The sequence below is a fragment of the Oryctolagus cuniculus genome, chromosome 2, assembly GCF_051225735.1.
Source record: "Oryctolagus cuniculus isolate XC-2025 breed Fujian yellow rabbit chromosome 2, ASM5122573v1, whole genome shotgun sequence".
NCBI classification, from domain to species: domain Eukaryota; kingdom Metazoa; phylum Chordata; class Mammalia; order Lagomorpha; family Leporidae; genus Oryctolagus; species Oryctolagus cuniculus.
The window spans coordinates 67,746,776-67,765,477 of record NC_142868.1 but is presented as its reverse complement, the minus strand read 5'-3'; the positions used below and the strand labels follow the sequence as shown (position 1 = coordinate 67,765,477).

At 42.1% G+C, this 18,702-nt stretch overlaps 1 protein-coding gene across 8 annotated transcripts in view; it reads left to right on the top strand.

Moving 5' to 3' along the window:
* Window positions 1-18,702, top strand: part of LOC127482619 (centromere protein U) — a 131,554-nt gene that overhangs the window by 73,191 nt on the left and 39,661 nt on the right. The window lies entirely within an intron of this gene.

Here is an 18,702-nt window from a genome sequence, read left to right as displayed (position 1 = left end):
AGACTATAAGCAGTTTCTTACTCGATGTAGTTTGGAATTGTTTTTTACAGGTGTAACTATATTTAAGTTAATGCACAATAGAGTCCATATAATTACTATAAGTGGATTCAAGGCTGGTTCCTCAATCCATCAAACAAAAATTATTTTTTTAAAAAAATTCTCATTTTTTTCAACCCTTCTTACACACAAAAGCAAATGTCTACCTAGCTACCTTAAAAGGAAGACATTACGTGTTGATTTTGTTCAAAATTCAATGGAATATTTTGACGCTGAGGGGCTTATATTTTATCTGCTTCTTCTACACTTTAACAAAGTGGAAAACCAGTTGTGTTCTTTGGATAGAAGTCTGTATCTTTTCCACCACTTTTTGCTTCTTGAGGAATATTTTCTGTGTTTGTATCATGAAGTAGTTCATGCTGCGTTCCGTTCATAATTTTAGGATCTGTCCATTTCCTTCATTGTTACTCCCTGCCTCTTTGCACAGAATCGTCAACCATACATATCCAGAATTGTGTTCTGAATAACGAAATCCTGTCGTTTCATTAAATTGAACAGAGTCAAATACTATTTTGGGGCCCCAAAGTCATTTTTTATTTTTAGCCTTCCAAACTATTTAGCCTTCATTTGAATTATTACAAGCACCTGATAGGACTTTCTTTTTTAAAGATTTGTTTTATTTATTTGAAAGACAGAGTTACAGAAAGAGGTAGAGACAGAGAGAGAGGTCTTCCATCTGCTGGTTCACGCCACAGATGGCTGCAATGGCCGGAACTGTGCCGATCCAGAGCCAGGAGCTTCTTCTGGGTCTCCCACGTGGGTGCAGGGGCCCTAGGACTTGGGCCGTCTTCTACTGCTTTCCCAGGCCACAACAGAGAGCTGGATCAGAAGTGGAGCAGCCAGGACTAGAACCGGTGCCCATGTGGGATGCCAGCACTTCAGGCCAGGATGTTAAGCCGCTGTGCCATGATGCAGGCCCCTGATAGCACTTTTTTGACTTACCTTTTGTCAAAGACAAAGACTTATCTTTGTGTCTTATACTAAGCATAGCATGCAAAAATACTTCAGTGATTACACACAGTCATAAAGATAAAAATGGCAATATTTTAGAAAATAAACTGTGGACTGCAGCTTCAAATACTTGCTTGCTGACTCTCTATGTAAAGATATGAATTTGTTATAGGAAAGACCATTTAGGGCTGTCACAATATAACATGTGGGGAAAAGTCTGAGCTGTATGGTAGTGAAATATATGCACTGAACAACATCTGCCTGTGGTTTTTTTTAATTATAGCAGTATAATCAGTATACTTAACTCACTGTGAAGAGCTTTAGTTTATGAACTAAATTCTGGAAGCCAGAAAAGGCATCTTTCTAGTTAATACTTTCTCTCCTGTGTGTGGTCTGGATCAGTTTCCTTTCTCAGTTTCTCTACATATCATCAAAGCTTTAACCCCTAGGATAAGATTCTTTCTTTGTGACTACTTGTCATTTTCATTCATCTGTTTTACCTGTAAACTTGTCACTTACCCCAGATATTTTCAACATCACTGTAGCCCACATTCTGAAACAGTATATGCTAATGTATGGGCTTTGTACTAGGAGTCAGAAGACCTGCATTCTATTCTTGTGTCTGTTGCCTGATAAGGTAGGCAGCACAATAACCATAGATAGGTAACTTGGCTTCTTTGAACCCCAGATCCCTTCTCTGTGAATATTACATATCTGACTTGTTCCAGCCATCTCCTCAAGTTGCTGTAAAATTCAAATAAGTATGTGCATTGGGGACCAGCATCATGGCACAGTCAGTTAAGGCATCACCTGCAAACCTGGTATCCCATATGAACACTAATTCTAATTCTGGCTGCTCCACTTCCAATCTAACTCCCAGTTAATGTGCCTGAGAAAGCATCATAAGATGGCCTGAGAAATTGGGTCCCTGTCATCCATGTGGAAGACTCAGAGGGAGTTCCAGGCCCCAAGCTTCGGCCTGCCTTAGCCATGGCCATTGAAGCCATTTGTGGAAGGAATCAGCAGATGGAAGATCTCTCTCTGTCTGTCTCTCTCTCTCTGTAACTCTCAAATATATCGTTTAAATGCAATTTAAATTTATTTATTTGAAAGGCAGAGTTACAGAGAGGCAAAAGCAGAGGCAGAGAGAGAGAGAGGTCCTCCATCTGCTGCCAAGTGGCAGCAACAGCCAGAGCTGGGCCAATCCAAAGCCAGGAGCCAGGCACTTCTTCTGGGTCTCCTACTTGGGTGCAGGGGCCCAAACCTTTGGGCCATCCTCCCCTGCCCTCCCAAGCACATTTGCAGGGAGCTGGATCAGAAGTAGAGCAGCCCATATGAGATGCCAGCACTATAGACAGCAGCTTAACCCTCTGCAAGACAGTTCTGACCCTGATAGACCATAGTTCATACCATAGCTCTCTCACATTTTAACTGTGTGATATTTTCTGAGTCTATGAACTTCTCTCAGTCTCAGTTTCCTTATATATATATAATAGAGGATATAATTCCTACCTCGAGTTTTTGGTGGATTAAATGTAGTGACATGTTTTTATTTGTCCAAATATTAAACCACAGGATGCTGTTTTCATTGCATTTAATTTTTGTTGAAGCTTTCTATAGTTAAAGTGGTAGAGTTTTAGAGAAAATGGAGCTCTTTATTGTTAAGTGTATATTAATTCCTGTAATTTTTATGAAAGGATTTATTTTTAGTAGGCTATAATACTTCTAGTAATTTATGGGGCAGACCCAAAGATTTCTGAACTTTAAAAGCAACTACCTGATGAATAAATATGTCCATACAGGGACTGGCATTGTGGCAGAGTGGGCTAAGCCAACTCCTGCAATTCTAGCATCCCATAAGAGCACCAGTTCAAGTCCTGACTGTTCCACTTCCCATCCAACTCCCTGCTAATGCACCTGGAAAATCAGTGGAAGATGGCCCAAATCCTTGGGGCCCTTCTACCAATGTGGGAAATCCAGATGAAGCTCCTGTCTCTTGGCTTTAGCCTGGTCCTGCCCTGGCCACTGCAGGCATTTGGGGAGTGAATCAGCAGATGCAAGATATCTCCCTCTCTCTCTCTGTCTCTCTCTCTGTCTCTCTCTCTAACCCTGTCTAGGTAGCATTGCCTTTCAAATAAATAAAGATTTTTTAAAAATCAACACAAATTTTGACTGAGCAATGGAAGTAGCTTTTAAGACCAAATGGACTCACACATTAGTTAACATTCTCCATGAAGCTATATTCAGGTGACTTTCAGTGCTGTAACAATGAAATAAAAGCTTCTAAGTAATGATAGGCTGCAATTGCAAGATAATTCAATGCTTGGGTTCAAATATGCAGTTGGACAATTCATATTTCCTTAAAACATAAAACTTTTCTAAAATTCCATGAAAGTCCTTGAAACTTGGGTTAAATAGAAAACCAACCTAATTGAAACAACATAGCTTTAAGTTAGTGCAAGTATAAAATGTAAGTCCACAAAAATTTGTCAGACCTTTTATAAAATATGTTTAAGAATATAGTCTATTTTCAAAGTGCCTAATTTCTATGTAATTTCAACCTGTAGTACAAAGAGTGAAATTATTGCCTCCATGGTTATATCTCTGGTTTAATCCTTCTAATTACATCTTCTTTTGGGAGTTCCACTCAGGGACTACATGGTTTTCACCAAAGATATAAAGCATCCAGACCACCTTTGACTCCCCTGTTTATAACTGAGCCAGATGTGGTTTGTAATCTGATATTTTAAGGAGGAGCTTGTTAATCACATCTTTTTTTAGTTCCCTTTCTCCCTTATGCTAGGTATTTGTAAGCAAGCACAACAAAAAAAAAAGAAGAAGAAGAAGAAAAGAAAAAGACATACACAGATTAGTCATGACCTTAATCATGGAATATTTACTTCTCTGACAAATAACAGTCAGAATCTCAGTGACTTATTATTGAGTAAAAGAAAATTCTGTGGTTTGAATATGGTTTGTTCTCCTAGAGGCTTGGTCCTCAGTGTGGTGATGCGGAGGTGGTGGAACCTTTCAAGATGGGGCCTAGTGGAAGGTGATTAGATCACTGGGGTGTTTCCTTCAGAAGGGATTCATGTAGTTATCTCAGCCCCCTTAAGAGGGAGTTATAAGAGAGCTTGACCTACTCTTCATTCTCTGGCTTTGATCCCGCTCATCCATGTTCTCACCATGATGCCATTACAATGAAGCCCTCACTAGAAGTTAAGCTAATGGAGCAACCCAGTCTTGATGTTCAGTCTCCAAACCTAGAAGCCAGGAGCCAGCAGCTTCTTCCAGGTCTCCCACGGGAGTGCAAGGGCTCAAAGACTTGAGCCACCTTCTACTGCTTCCCCAGGCCATAGCAGAGAGCTGGAATGGAAGTGGAACAGCTGGGACTCAAACCGGTGCCCATAAGGGATGCTGATACTGCAGGTGGCAGCTTTGCTTGCTACACCACAGTGCCATCCCCAAGAAAGAAAAGTCTTTCATCCTCTGGTTCACTCCCAAAATGGCTGCAATGCAGGAGCCAAGAGCTTCTTACCAGTCTCCCACATGGGTGCTGGGGCCCAAGCACTTGGATCATGGATCATCTTCCACTGCTTTCCCAGGCCATAGCAGAGAGCTGGATGGGAATTTGAACAGTTAGGTCTACACACCCATATGATATGTTGGCACGACAGGTGGTGGCTTTACCATATATACCACAGTGCTGGCCCCCATGCTGTGGTTCTAATGACTCCCTTCTCCAGCATCTCTCACACAGTCCAAGGAGGTTGTGGGCAGTAAACACAACTACATTGCATCTACTCTCTCCATCTCTTCCACTGTCTCAGCATCTCTTAGTAATGACAATCAGAGAAGCAAAAGACCAAGGAAAAGCAGAAGATCCATGTATAACAATTTAGATACAGAGAGCTCTTGTCAAGAGGGGTGAATATTATGTACATACAGTGACATGGGTAACAGACTAATTGCATAGGCAAAAGTAGAAAAAAAGTAAAGGATTGTGATATAGAGCAAGTGTAAGGTTTTCAGAGACAGCTCCTCTCCCAAGGTCAATCCTACTGAGCTGAAGAATCATCAGAGTTCAAACTGGTACTCCAACTTTGGTATGAGTTGTTACTATTTCCAGTGCCTATTTCACTTCTGCAAGTCTTGGTAGGATTTTAGTTGATGAGAAGTTTATAAGATGTAGCTGTCTTGGCCAGCGCTGCGGCTCACTAGGCTAATCCTCCACCTTGCGGTGCCAGCACACCGGGTTCTAGTCCCGGTTGGGGCACCGGATTCTGTCCTGGTTGCCTCTCTTCCAGGCCAGCTCTCTGCTGTGGCCAGGGAGTACAGTGGAGGATGGCCCAAGTGCTTGGGCCCTGCACCCCATGGGAGACCAGGATAAGTATCTGGCTCCTGCCATTGGATTAGCGCGGTGTGCCGACGGCAGCGCGCTGGCCCCGGCGGCCATTGGAGGGTGAACCAACAGCAAAGGAAGACCTTTCTCTCTCTCTCTCTCTCTCTCACTGTCCACTCTGCCTGTCAAAAAAAAAAAAAAAAAGTAGCTGTCTGGCTTCCGCCCTTAAGGCATACGGATCTGGCTGAAAAGCCCATGAGAGTATTTCAGGCATGGAAAGCCAAGACACTCTGGGGGAAAAAAAAAAAAAGAAAAAAAAAAACTAAATGAAAGATCTCCGCGAGTGAGATCCCAGTGGAAAGAACAGGTCATCAAAGAAGGATGTACCTTTCTCTGAAGGGAGGAGAGAACTTCCACTTTGACCATGGTTTTGTCAAAAATTATCATAGTCAGTGAACTCAGGGGGCTTCCATAGCCTTGGCAGCTCATGACAAGAGCCTAGGGTGATTACTGAGGCCATAAACAAGAGTGTCAATTTGTTAAGTCAACAACAGGAGTCACTGTGCACTTACTCCTCATGTAGGATCTCTGTCCTTAGTGTGCTGTACATTGAGATTTAATGCTATAACTAGTACTCAAACAGTATTTTTCACTTTATGTTTCTGTGTGGGAGCAAACTGTTGAAATCTTTACTTAATGTATGCTAAACTGATCTTCTGTATATAAAGATAAACGAAAATGAATCTTGATGTGAATGGAAGGGGAGAGGGAGTGGGAAAGGGGAGGGTTGCGGGTGGGAAGGACGTTATGGGGGGCAAGCCATTGTAATCCATAAGCTGTACTTTGGAAATTTATATTCATTAAATAAAAGTTTAAAAAAAAGGAAAAGGGAGGGAAAAGAGGGAGAAATAGAGAGAGAAAAGCATAAGAAGTTGCTAAAACATTTAAAAAATAGGTATTTATGTAAAAGAGGTGGAACATATGATCCAAGTTTTTCTCATCATATGTCTTACATCTTCGAATTACTTTACATTGAATTCTAAAATAAAATTTTTGCTTTATAACAGTTTCAGCTTTATTAATGAAAATGTCAGGGATAGCAAGGAGAGTTCCTCTGATGTCCCACAGCCAGTTTCCCCTCTTATTAACATATCTTAAACTAATTAAACAATGAATGAACCAAAATAGGTATGTTATCCTTAAGTAAAGTTTATACTTATTTGGAATTCCTTACTTTTCACCCAATATCTTATTGTGTTCTAATATCCCATCCAGGATACCATATTACCTGCAATTGTTTTGTACACTGTGACAGTTCCTCAGACTTTCTCTAGTTTTTAATGACTTCAGCCATTGTGAGGAATACTTTTCATGTATTTTGTGCAATGTCATTCAATCGAGGTATGATTGATGGCTCTGTCATGGTTAGATTAGGGTGATTTATTTAAGCAGACTAGGGCGGTTTATTTAGAGTCATTACCCTCGACAGGAGAAATTACCATTGCTGTTGACTTTGATCACTGAGCTCAGGTAGTATTTTGTAGATTTCTTAACTGTACACTCTTTTAACCTCCTCTTCATTCTGTATTTTTGGAAGGAAGACACAAGACGTAGTGCACACTTAAGGAATTGGAGGTTTATGCTGCAACTCATCAAAGACAAAGTAACTACATAAATTATTTGGACTTTTTTTACATGGAAAATTTGCCTCTTATCCTCAGTTCATTTATGCAATCATTTATATCGTGTAAACTCATGGATATTTATTTTCCACTTAGGGCTACCTGGTACTCTTCTTTCTAGAAAAAAAGTAAACATTATGAAACTAAATAAATGGAGGTTTTAGTTTTTAACAGATTCAATAGAGTTCGTAGCTACAATTCTAAGAATATAATGGTATTCCCATTTTCCTTTCCTCCCTCCCTCCCCTTGTTTCCCTCCCACCATCTCTTCCATTTCCCCTCTCTCTCCCTTTCTTTTCTCTCTCTCTTTCCTTTTTTCTTTCTTTCCTTTCCTTCTTTCTATCTTTTTATAGTTTTTGATATAGCACATGTTAAAATTATATTACAGCAAAAAGGTTTCACTAGATAAGAAATTTAACAAGTAAAAAGGAAAACAACCATAGTTTAGTGGGAATTTAGCCAACAGCTATAAATACAAATTTTAATGGAAACATGACTATATCACCCTTATATAGTAAATTTAAAAGTAATCACATATCATTAAACTATAATAGTATGGCATTCTTTTTTTTTTTTTTTTGACAGGCAGAGTTAAACAGTGAGAGAGACAGAGAGAAAGATCTTCCTTCTGTTGGTTCACCCACCAAATGGCCGCTGCGCCGATCCGAAGCCAGGAGCCAGGTGCTTCCTCCTGGTCTCCCATGTGGATGCAGAGCCCAAGCACTTGGGCCATCCTCCACTGCACTCCCGGGCCACAGCAGAGAGCTGGGCTGGAGAGTTGCAACCGGGACAGAATCCTTCGCCCCAACTGGGACTAGAACCCGGGGTGCCAGCTGGCCTTTCTTTTTCTTTCTTTCTTTCATTTTTTTTTAAGACTTATGTATTTATTTGAAAGACAGAGTTACACAGAGAGAGGAGAGGCAGTGAGAGAGAGAGAAGGAGGTCTTCCATCCGATGGTTGACTCCCCAATTGGCTGCAACAGCTAGAAGTGCACCAATCTAAAGCCAGGAACCAGGAGCTTCTTTCAGGTCTCCCATGCCAGGGCAGGGGCTCAAGGACTTGGGCAATCTTCTACTGCTTTCCAGGCCATAGCAGAAAGCTGGATTGGAAGTGGAGCAGCCGGGACTCAAACCAGTGCCCATATGGGATGCCGGCGCTTCAGGCCAGGGCATTAACCACCTGAGCCACAGTGTTGGCCCCATATCTTTATTTTTTTTATCTGATTGTGGACATCTTGGTTTACTCTAAATTTGGGCTATTTTTTTTTGATAGGCAGAGTTAGACAGAGACAGAGAGACAGAGAGAAAGGTCATCCTTTTCTGTTGGTTCACCCCAAAAATGGCTGCTGTGGCTGGCGTGCTGCACCGATCTGAAGCCAGGAGCCAGGTGCTTCCTCCTGGTCTCCCATGCAGGTGCAGGGATCAAGCACTTGGGCCATCCTCCACTGCACTCCCTGGCCACAGCAGAGAGCTGGCCTGGAAGAGGGGCAACCGGGACAGAATCCTTCGCCCCAACCGGGACTAGAACCCTGGGTGCCAGCGCCACAGGCAGAAGATTAGCCTATTGAGCTGTGGCGCTGGCCAAAATTTGGGCTATTTAAACAGTGCTGCTATAAACATGGTGGTATAGGTTTCACTTTGATACAACATTTTCATGTCTTTTGAGTATATATCCAGTAGTGGGATTGCTGGATCATATGGCAAGTCAATTTCTAGTTTTTAAGAAATCCCCATACTGTTTTCATAATGGCTTACTAATTCCATTCCCATGAACAGTGTATAAATATTTCCCTTTCTCCACATTCTTTTCAGTATTTGTTACTCTCTGTCTTTTGGATTTTAGCCATTCTGAGATGGTGAAGTGATATCTCATTGTGGTTTTGATTTGCATTTTCCTGACGGCTAGTGATGTTGAGCATTTACTCATATATTTGTTGGCCATTTGTATTTCTTCTTTTGAGAACTGTCTATTGAGGTCCTTTGTTCATTTCTTACCTGGATTTGTTGGTTTTTATTGAGTTTTTTAAGTTACTGATATATTCTGGATAGTAATTCTTCGTTGGATAGGTAGCTTGCAAATATTTTTCCTATTCTGTTGCATATTTCTTCATGGTATTGATCATTTCCTTTGCTGTACAGAAGCTTGTGAGTTTGATAAAACTCCATTTGTTCCGTTTTGCATTTGTCACCTGTTCATTGGGAGTCTTGTCCAAGAACTCATCCCCTACACCAATGTCTTGGAGTGTTTCCCCTACAGTTTCTTCCAGCAGCATCATAGTCTTAGGTCTTAAATTTAAGTCTTTGATCCATGTTGAGTTAATTTTTGTATACGGTGACAGGTAGTATCTACTTCCATTCTTCTATACATATGTGTGTATGTGTACAAACACCTGGTTTTCCCAGCACCATTTGTTGAAGAGATTATCCTTACTCCATTTTATGGTCTGAGCACTTTTGTCCAAATTCAGTTGGCTGCATGTATGTGGATTAATTTCTGGGCTCTGTGTTCTGTTCCATGGATCTATGTCAGTTTTTATGCTAGTACCATGCCATTTTAATTATTAGAGCTTGGTAGTAAGCTTTGAAGTCAGGTATTTTGATAACTCCAAGTTTGATTTTTCTTGCTCATGATCATCTTGGTTACTCTGGGTTGTTTGTGATTCCATATGAATTTTGGGTTGTTTTTTCTAATTCTGTAAAAATGTCATTAGTATTGTTGATGGGGATTGCATCGAATATATCTAGATTGCTTTAGGTAGTATAGACATTTTAATGATACTGATTCTAAATGGAAGTTTTTCTAATTTGTAATTAAATTATAATGCATTAATAAGTATCAGTACATAAAGACCTAAAAATCAAGTTTTTCCAGTAGTTAAATTCAAAAAAAATATTATGTTCACAAGCACACACACAAAAAACCTTTTCAAGTAACATAACGATACATAAGGAGATAAAAGCACTAACCAAGCAACTTTTTAAAATTATTTTTAAACCAATGAACTTTTAAGCATTGTACTTGGACATACATCTTTATTCTAAAGACAAGGAGATCTATAAACTGAACTTTACTCTGCTTGGTAGGAGTACATCTCTCAGTAGTAGGTATGTAGCAATTCTGAAAATAATTCCTGTGGATTGCCTGATTGAGTAAATGAGGAAAGACAGTGAATATGCCTGAAGCCAGGATTTTCACTTTTGGAGAAGGAAGATGAAACATTAAATATAGCAAGGTTAGAAATAAAAGAACTGGTAGAATTGGATTGGAATTCTCCAAGGTTTTCCAGTAAAAGAAAAAGTATTAAATGATCCAGGGACATTTTGTGGTTCTACAAAGTAAAGAAATACTTATAGTAGAATAATGATAATAATAGTAATATTCAAAAGTACATTCAGGCTAGCCTGAAGGGACTCCTCATGTCCAACTCAGGAAGTAAAATATCAAAATAAATAATGCTACCAATGGATCACAAGCCATTGCCTATAAGAAGAAACCTTGTGCCTACACTACTAATAAACAAATGAATGAATAAATTGGGCAGAATAGAAAATTCACATTATTTTCTGAAGGATCTTTTATTTTTAAGAGATTTATTTATTTACTTGAAAGTCAGAGTTACACAGAGAGAGAAGGAGAGGCAGAGAGAGAGGTCTTTCTGCTTCCCAGGCCATAGTAGAGAGCTGGATTGGAAGTGGAGCAGCCAGGTCTTGAACCAGCATCCGTGTGGATGGCTTTTCCCGATACACAACAGTGCCAGCCCCTGAAGGATCTTGTAACAGTTTAATACTAATGCTTGTAATAGGTTAGAGTGCCTGTTTTGCTATATATTTGACAATGGTGAATACTATAATTTTGTTTTGGTCCTTTAGTGCATTGTTTGATTACTATTATAAACTGAACATTTTTTATCCAAATATACAGGATACTTCAAAAAGTTCACAGAAAAGTGGAATAGATAAGTAAGTTTATTTTGATGCATACATTTTTTAAATCTCTATACATAATTTTTTCATTGCACATTTTTCGTGAAAGTTTAAATATTATGTATGCATGTGTCTGTGTAATTTTTGTCATTGATAATTATGTTACTTCTGTGAAAGTATGTTTTGGTGGTGTTCTCACTTTTCTATTGCAATATTAGGAATTTTTCCTTGTGGCCAGAGCCGTGGCGCACTAGGTTAATCCTCCAACTGCGGCACCGGCATCCCATATAGGCGCCGGTTCTAGTCCCAGTTGTTCCTCTTTCAATCCAGCTCTCTGCTGTGGCCTGTGAAGGCAGTGGAGGATGGCCCAGGTGCTGGGGCCCCTGCACCTGCGTGGGAGACCAGGAAGAAGCTCCTGGCTCCTGGCTTCTGGCTTCGGATTGGCACAGCTCCGGCCATTGTGGCCATTTGGGGAATGAACCAATGGAAGGAAGACCTTTCTCTCTGTCTCTCCCTCTCACTGTTTGTAATTTACCTGTCAAATAATTTTTAAAAAATCTTTTAAAAAGAATTTTTCCTCACTGTTTTGAATGATATATATTATATATATGTCCAGAGATATAGATCTAAAACTAAAGATGGAAGCAGAATAAAGAGATAAGGATAGAGGAACTAGACATGAAAGGAGGGAAGTGGGGGAATGTGAGGTGATGGTACATACCCATATGATTTAGTATAGTACAGATATCAGATCATTTTAAGATTCCTGAGCAAAGAATTTTTTTTGGCTGATTTCCGTCACATTCCCTTCATGGCAACATGTTACTGTAGATTACAATGAATATGTATTCTCTTATCCTGAAGAACCTTATATATTCTATTTAGACAGAGACTCTTTCAAGTTCATACATACTTTATTATTTTAACTTTTCTTTCTTTTTTTAAAGATTTATTTATTTATTTGAACTTCAGAGTTACAGAGAGGCAGAGGCAGAGAGAGAGGGAGGGAGAGAGGTCTTCCATCCACTGGTTCACTCCCCAAATGGCAAACCAGAGCTGGGCCAATCTTAAGCCAGGAGCCAGGAGCTTCTTTAGGGTCTCCTCATGGCTGCAGGGGCCCAAGGACTTGTGCCATCTTCTACTGCTTTCCCGGACTATAGCAGAGAGCTGGATTGAATAGGAGCAGGTGGGACACGAACTGGCCCCCATATGGGATGCCAGCACTGCAGGTGCTGGCCCTATTTTAACTTTTCTTTACTACTTGTAGTATAATCTATTTACATAATATTTGAAACATTTGTGACTTTTTCTACAGTATTTACTGCCCTCTGGTGTTTGCAAAGTAAGGATAATAATATATTTTGCTTCCACTTCATTTTCAGCTTATAGGATTTCTTGGCATAGATAAATTGCTTATATAAAATTGAACTATTTTATATATTAAATATGAATATTTAATATTATAATTTAATATTATATTAAATATTAAATATATATTAAATATTTTCCAATCATTTCAGAAATAAAAAAATGAATTACAGCCCATCAGTTATTTTGGGAGAGTTCCACCATTGAAAAATCTTTTCAATTTCTTTCCATCCGGCAAATGAAGAATGAAAATTGCCTAGAAAACATACTTGCCAGGTGAGTCTTTTCCAAAGTCAGACAATGAAATATTCATAGTTATCCTGGGAAGTCCATTTCTTGAAAATGTAGCAAATATTGTGAGAGTTATAGCAGGCAAAAGGAAACAGCAAGAATGAGACAGGAGAAGAAGGCAGGGGATGTTGCTGTATTTGAGGGTTTTTCATTTTCCCATCTGACACAGATTTACGTTAGTCCTCTGCAGCTTTGGGTCATTCTGCTTCTCTAAAATCAGCTTCAGTTTTCTAATCCATACACTGATATTTAGCTCATTCAGTAGCTTTCGAATCTTTCTGAAGGGGAGAAGGAGGAGGGCACACTTATTCAAGCAAAACATTCCATGGACTTCTAATTATAACACAGGAAAAATCAAAACTGTTCTGGTGAGAGTGTAGCACAGATTCGGGGGTTGGGGTGGGTATTGTTCCTGTCTTTTAACCACCCACCTTGTCTGCCCCTAGTTAACCTGTAGGGCACCCCTGAGTCTTCCCAATTTCATGAGGATCACATTTTGACCAATAATGGCAGCAAAAGGCAAATTCACACAAAGTCCCCTTCCTTGTTAAATACCCTCAAATGCATAAATTCTTTATAAGTTATTTTGAATTTCAAAAGCTACCAAAATTTTACTTGTACTTAACAAATTCTTAATGCTAACTGGATATTGTTAGTCCTAAGAGTACAAAAATAGACATTTTCATTCTCACATGTACAATACATTATTAATTAAATGATTATCCAAATTAGTATAACCTCATTGAAGTGATACACTTAGTGGAGAAGAGGTAAATGTGACCATGAATGTATGAGATAGGAAGATCTGTGCTAGGCAGAAATATCAGGAGAGCTTCTTAAGGAAGGTAGTAAGTGAAGTAGGACCTAAAGGTAAGTTAGGAATTAGTCCTATAGAGAAAAGAAATAGAAGAATTTTATACAAAGCACAGGGAAAGAAGCAGCATGGTATCTTAATTAATATGTCTAAAATTTAAACAAGGGGTGAAGAGAATTGGGAAAAGTGGGAACCAAGACAACAGAGTTTTTACCCAGGGATTTTGATCTATGTCCTCAGAGAAATGGAAAATTACTAAAGTGTTTTGAGCAGGCTCTTCATGATCAGATGACTGTCTAGAGGATGGTGGATGTATTAAAGTACTTTAAAAGTTTATAGAAAATGGAGTTGAGAGGGGCCGGTGCTGTGGCGCAGCTGGTAAAGCCGCTGCCTGCAGTGCTGGCATCCCATATGGGTGCCGGTTTGTGTCCTGACTGCTCCACTTCCTATAAACTCTTGGCTATGGCCTGGGAAGGCAGTAGAGAATGGCCCAAGTCCTTGGGCCCTCGCACTCGCATGGGAGGCCTGGAGGAAGCTCCCAGCTCTTAGATTCAGATGGGCGCAGCTCTGGCCATTTCGGCCATCTAGGGAGTGAACCAGTGGATGGAAGACCTCACTCTCTCTCTGCCTCCGCTTCTCTGTAACTGTCTTTCAATAAAATAAATCTTTTTTTAAAAAGAAAAGAAAATGGAGTAGAGATAAATTTATTTTGGTGCCAAAAATTGAAACCTATGCCCAGTTTTTTCATACTACACATTTTCCATGAACTTTTTGAAGACACTTTGAATTAGTTTGGGATGGATGAGAAGAGATACAGATTCAGATACAATGATGTGTAAAAATAATATAGCTGTAGGCCGGCGCCGCGGCTCACTAGGCTAATCCTCCGCCTAGCGGCGCCGGCACACCGGGTTCCAGTCCCGGTCGGGGCGCCGGATTCTGTCCCGGTTGCCCCTCTTCCAGGCCAGCCCTCTGCTGTGGCCAGGGAGTGCAGTGGAGGATGGCCCAGGTGCTTGGGCCCTGCACCCCATGGGAGACCAGGAAAAGCACCTGGCTCCTGGCTCCTGCCATCGGATCAGCGCGGTGCGCCGGCCGCAGTGCGCCGGCCGCGGCGGCCATTGGAGGGTGAACCAACGGAAAAGGAAGACCTTTCTCTCTCTCTCTCTCTCTCACTGTCCACTCTGCCTGTCAAAAAAATAAATAAATAAATAAAATAAAATAATATAGCTGTTATCTTATGGAGAGACCATGGCGTCATAGACTGGCGTATGTCAATGGAGATAACATAGATTTAAGAAATGTATAAGGGGTAAAATTGGTTAATTAAGTGATGGATTAGAAATAGGGTGCATGGGAAAAGGAAATATCAAGGGTAATTCTAAATTTCTTCCTTACTCAACTAATGGATGAGACACGGGCCAGCACAAGAAGTGCTAAACTTTGATGGAAGAAGAGGAATCACCAGCGTGATTGAGCTATATCATATTTGAATAGTTTTTGCAACAAGTTGTTAAGTCACCTATTTCAGAATCATACTTGAAATAGAGACAATATATTTCAGCTATGTTTAGGTAACAGTGAAGGCATGGGTATAGATGATGGTTCTACATACAAAGTGTAAAGTGATAGGAGCTGGCATTATGGCACAGTGGTTTGAGCTTGAGACAATGGCACATTATGGCACAGTGCTTGAGACAATGGCATCTCATATCAGAGTGCCAGTATAAGTTCCAGCTGCTGTACTTCTGCTTCAGCTGCCTGCTAATGTGCCAGGCAAAGCAGTAAAAAATGGCCCAAGTACTTGAGGCCCTATCACCCATTTGGGAGAGCCAAATGGTGTTTCAGACTCCTGGCTTCAACCTGGCCCAGCCCTGGCCTAACCATTTGAACAGTGAACCAGCAGATAGAAGATCACTTTCTCTCTCCAAATCTCTCTGTTGTTCTGCCTTTCAAATAAAAAAATAGGGCCGGCGCCGCGGCTCACTAGGCTAATCCTCCGCCTAGCGGCGCCGGCACACCGGGTTCTAGTCCTGGTCGGGGCGCCGGATTCTGTCCCGGTTGCCCCTCTTCCAGGCCAGCCCTCTGCTGTGGCCAGGGAGTGCAGTGGAGGATGGCCCAGGTGCTTGGGCCCTGCACCCCATGGGAGACCAGGAAAAAGCACCTGGCTCCTGGCTCCTGCCATCGGATCAGCGCGGTGCGCCGGCCGCAGTGCGCCGGCCGCGGCGGCCATTGGAGGGTGAACCAACGGAAAAGGAAGACCTTTCTCTCTGTCTCTCTCTCTCACTGTCCACTCTGCCTGTCAAAAAAATAAATAAATAAAATAAAATAAAATAAAAAAATAAATCTTTTACAAAATGGGAAGTGACAGTATAATAGAATCTTGAACATTTTAGGGGCTTCAACATTAAATAGCAAGTAAAGAAAGAAAAGGGTTCAAAGTATGCAGCCAGAATGAATGAATGGAAAACAGTATTATATCTTACTAGCTGGGGAAGAAAGTGTTTTAAGAAGGAGTTAAACAGTGCTGAGAACTGAAGTAAAATAAGGAATAAAATTATCACTTAGATTTAGCAACAGGAAGTTTTCTGTTTGTTTTTGTTTGTAAAGATTTACTTATTTGTTTGAAAGGCAGAGTTACCAAGAGGCAGAGGCAGAGAGAGAAGGATGTCTTCCATCTGCAGGTTCACTTCACAGACGTCCACAATGGCCAGAGCTGGGCCAATCCAGGAGCTTCTTCCAGGTCTCCCACATGGGTGCAGGGGTCCAAGGATTTGGGCCATCTTCTACTGCTTTCCCAGGTCATAGCAGAGAGCTGGATCCGAGTGGAGCAGCCAGGACTAGAACTGGTGCCCACATGGGATACTGGCACAGCAGGCTTCAGCTTTACCTGCTATGCCACATGGGTGATCTTCATGAGAACTGGTTCAGTACAATGATAGTGGCAAAACTCCAGACTAGAGTGATTTGAGGAGTGAGTTACAGTTGATTGGAATATTTCTTTGGAGTTTGGCCTTAAATGAGAGGGGAGAGAGTCTGCTAACTGGTTCATGGTGTAGTATTGAGGAAAGGGTTCTTATTTTTTGGGTATGTTCAAAAAGCAGTGGAAGAATCCATGAAGATGAGGTAAAGAGAAAGAGGAGTAATCAACAACGTGCTCTTCCAGAGAAGAGTAAAGACGGAAGCATATAAGGAAACACTGCCCTGAGATAGGAGGAAGGGACTGTACTTTTACTTTCAACAGGTAGAAACATTGTTGGATTAGTTGTATACATATGGTAAATTTGAATGTTTGTTGACACAAAAAGTGGTATTCGTATGTATGTATACAGGTGTCGCTCCCCCTCTTCGTGGAGGAGCAACACAGGACCCTGCGCTGTTCTTTCGTCTGCTCGGCCCTCCCCGGGTTTGCTGCTGGTTCTTCCCGGGTTGGCTACTATCCCTTCCACCTCCGTGGAAGGGCAGTTCCCCCTGGCCGCATTCCCCACTTCCGCAGGGGAGCGGCACTCCGCCGGCCGGCTCTCTCGGGGGCTGCACGGGTGTTCCTTCAGCTAGATGTTCCCCATAGATGTTTCTGGTGCATGCCGTCTCTCTCCTCCTTTATAGTCCTCCTCCGCCAATCCCAACTCGGCTGAGTACGCTGCTCTCCAATCAGGAGCAAGTCCTACAGTTAATTGGTTGAACTGGAGGCAGCTGTGCGGAAGCTGTTTACTTCTCTCCCAGCGCCATATTGTGGGAGAGCAGATGCATAGAATAAGTCCTAATTCGAGCAACTTAGTCTAGTCCGGATTGCTCCCCACAGATCCCCCTTTCTTTTTATTTTTTAGCGTTGATACGCGCCTGTCTTCGGTGTCCCGCGGAACACACTCTGCTCTACTTGCTAGAGTTGCCACAGGCTCTTACAAGTCCTATCAATCAGGAAAACCGAATCCGGGTCCTCTCTTCGCCATTGTGAGGAGGTTTTTAGGCGCTGATGCATGCCTGTGTTCGGTGCCCTGCAGCGCATGCTCTACTCTGCTAGAACTGCCTGCAGGTGTTTACAAAACCTATCAGGCAAACCGAATCCAAGCCTTCTCATTGCCGTATTGTGGGGGAGACTTATTAGTGTTGGTTCGTGCCTATCTTCGGTGACCTGCAGCTCATACTCTGGTCGAGCTTTGCTGGCGCTTACCGCCTTAAATCAGGCAGACCGAATCCAAGCTTAATATTGTTGTATTGTGGGGAAGCCTTACTGATGTTAATTCGTGCCTGTCTTCGGTGACCTGCGGCGCATAAGCTGCTAGCTGCCCGCAGGTGCTCATCGCCTCACTTGATTAGGCAGACCGAATCCAAGCCTTCTAATTGGCATGTTGAGGGGAGGCCTTATTTTTCTCTATTTCTCTATCTCCGGGCATTCCTACCTCTCCCATTTCACTTCTATCTTCCAGCATTCCCATTTCTCTTTTACTTCACTTCCAAACTTCTGTTTCTCTTATCCCTGCGGCTTTCCGGCACCTCGCCCCGCCGGCGGGTTCCCGGCTCTGCGCCGCTTCAGCCCGCGCCTCATCTGCGCGGCTTCCCGGCTTTGCGCGGTCCGCGGTCTCCACGCTTAACCCTTTCGCGTCTGAACCACGGCCTACGCCAGCGTTCCCTATCTATTCACGCCCCGTGCTCTCTCTGCACGCGGCGGCTTCCGCGAGTAACACAGCGTAGCTTGCGTCTCCGCCACTAGGATTCAATCTAAGTTCCCCGGGCTAGCCTGGCGAATTCAACCCAGCGTACGTCTCCGCCCCACGATCTGGCTTCCCGTCCTTTGCTCCCCGGGCTAATCAGACGGATCCCAATCTGGCTTGCGTCTCAGCTTCTGGTTTTAACTTTTCGCCCCCTATTCCCGGGCTAACTTGAGAATCCCAAAGTGGCTTTCGTTTCCGCCTTGGCCTGCCCCCCGCGGCTTCAATTTCCCTAACATTTTTCTCTACCCGGTATGTTTCCCCAAGCTTTCCTCCAACGATATTCCTCCCTCATTTCTCCTGGCCTCTCCCCACAGTCCGCATCCGAGTCTGTTTGTTCTAGCTTTCACTTTCGCTTTCGACCTTAGAGATTTCTCCCAGCTTCCCCCCGTAGTCCGTATCCGAATCTATGCCTAGGCTTTCAATAGCTTCTTCCGGCTCCTTTTTCGTCCGGCTTTTCCCTAGGCTGTTTGCTAGTCTCTCTCTCCGGTATTTTCCCAGTTCTTCCCGTTTCTTCCCTCCTAAGTTTTTTATCCGTCCTAGGTTTCCTATCCGAGTCACGTTTCT